The sequence below is a fragment of the Lithobates pipiens genome, unplaced genomic scaffold (genome assembly GCF_037356315.1).
Source record: "Lithobates pipiens isolate NorthernLeopardFrog02 unplaced genomic scaffold, aLitPip1_a1.2 Scaffold_16, whole genome shotgun sequence".
Lineage (NCBI taxonomy): Eukaryota > Metazoa > Chordata > Amphibia > Anura > Ranidae > Lithobates > Lithobates pipiens.
Genome location: NW_027507748.1, coordinates 356,813,737 through 356,815,937, shown reverse-complemented (window position 1 = coordinate 356,815,937; position 2,201 = coordinate 356,813,737). Strand labels below are relative to the sequence as shown.

General features: G+C 46.2%; 1 pseudogene; it reads left to right on the top strand.

Moving 5' to 3' along the window:
* The first annotated feature begins 594 nt into the window (after window positions 1-594).
* Window positions 595-713, top strand: LOC143984680 (5S ribosomal RNA; annotated as a pseudogene).
* Window positions 714-2,201: the final 1,488 nt, after the last annotated feature.

Below are 2,201 nucleotides of genomic sequence, written 5' to 3'. Positions count from 1 at the left end.
CGGCTGCTGCCGCCACCATTCTCGGTGAGAGAATAAGGAAGTGAAGCATTGCGGCTTCACTTCCCGGTTCCCTACTGTGCATGCGAGAGTAGCGCAGCGCAATGGGAATGGTCCGCGCTGTCTCTGGGACCCGTGTGTGTCCCAGCAGACAGTGCAGCAGGACAGGAAACAGCATAGACTCCTGTGGGAGTCTATGCCCAGAAGTGGGTGCAAATACCTGTCTTAGACAGGTATCTGCACCCCCTCCCCCCTGAAAGGTGCCAACTGTGACATCGGAGGGGGGGAGGGTTTCCGATGAGCGGAAGTTCCACTTTAGGGTGGAACCCTGCTTTAAGTTTACATTACCATGCTCAGGTGCATGTCTCTCTCTTGCCTACAGATTTGTGTTTCCTGCAAACAAACGATTGGTTGGTAGAGGTCACAGAACCCATTTGGGGCATGTAAACACAGACGTTTTTAAAGGCATATCTACTCAGCATCAGACTGGGCGGCTATTAGCAGCATAATACTCATTACTGGACTAATGTTCAGCGGTGGATGCATGGTGTTAGTATCTCTGCTTTATGCTTAGGACTATGTCTTCCCAGGATATAAGCCTACGGCCACATCTCCCTGAAAGTACCCGATCTTGTCTGATCTCAAAGGCTAAGTAGGGTTGGGCCTGGTTAGTACCTGGATGGGAGACCATCTGGGAATACCAGGTGCTGTAGGAGGAACTTTAACATGGAGAAGTGCAAAAAGTGCCATGTTCCCCTGAGAAACCTGAGGCGAGAAGCCAGCCTGAGCCATTTAGGCCTTCACTTGTTGCAACTGTTTCCAACATTTCGGCCTCTGCTTATGTCATTAAGGACAGTTTGGCTCCAGCTTTAGCTGGATTGAAAGAGAAAGTAGCTGAAATGATTGCATCTTTGCAAATATGCTTGCATCTTTCTCTCAGGAGGGGAGGAAATGTGGCAGGTTCCCCTATCCTGCCCCTGTCTTTCCAGCATTGAAACAGAAGTGGGCAGGAGATGTTGAATTACCTTAAAGGGATCAGGGACAAGGACATACAGATGTCCCTTCCTCTGAGGATTCAGTCTCAGAAGAGCCTTTTTGTTAGCCAAAAACCTCCACGGGATCCTCATGCAGGGGATTGCTTGCAGACTAGCTAAAATGCACGTCTGCTGGTACGCACAGTTGCTGGAGCACATAGTTGCTAAAATGCACAGCTGCTGAAATGCACAGTTGCTGAAGTACACAGTTGCTGAAACGCACGGTTGCAAAAGATAACTGTTTTTACCAGTTCACATGTTTGCAATGGGTGTACAAGATGCATGTTGGAATGTTTGTGTAAAAACAACCAACAGAACATCTTTATTGTTGATCACATAAAGACGCGTAATCACATAATGTAACAAGATCACTTGTTTTAAAGCGGTCCTCCACCCTGAAGTGGAAGTTCTGCTCATCTAATCCCTCCCCCCTTCCGGTGCCATAATTGGCACCTTTCAGGGGGATGCAGTTACCTGGATAATCCAGGTATCTCCACCCACTTCCGGGACAAGACCGCCGCAGACCGCCGCAGATGCCCCGCCCCCCCATTGTGTTCTGGGAAACACAGTTCCCAGGACACCGCGGGGACCAGCAGAGATGCGCAGCGCGACTCGCACATACGCAGTAAGGAACCGGGCAGTGAAGCCGCAATGCTTCACTTCCAAATTCCCTGACAGAGGATGGCAGCGGGGGCAGCAGAGAGACGAGCGATTGCTCGTCATCTGCCGCCGGCATCGCTTGACCCTGGGATCGGTAAGTGTCAATTTATTAAAAGTCAGCAGCTGCAATATTTGTAGCTGCTGGCTTTTAATATTTTTTTTAAAGGTGCAGAACCACTTTAAGCATACATGATCACATAAAGATGCATGTTTATGTGTATATGGATATATAACAAAATTTTATTGAAAAGAACACAAGGTATTACATGGTATATGTTACACATGCATGACATTTAAATGCATATAAAGATAGTGTCAGGAGCCTTAATTCTGACAACAATATAAAAGTGTTGTCATTTTGAGATAAGATAATATTTCCATCATACAACCATGTAGATAGAACATTTCAATGGCCTAGTATTCATTCAACAAATACCACAAAATTAAAGTAAAAATTGAAAATAAAAATGTAATTATTAAACCAACCAATGACATATAACCTGATATTCA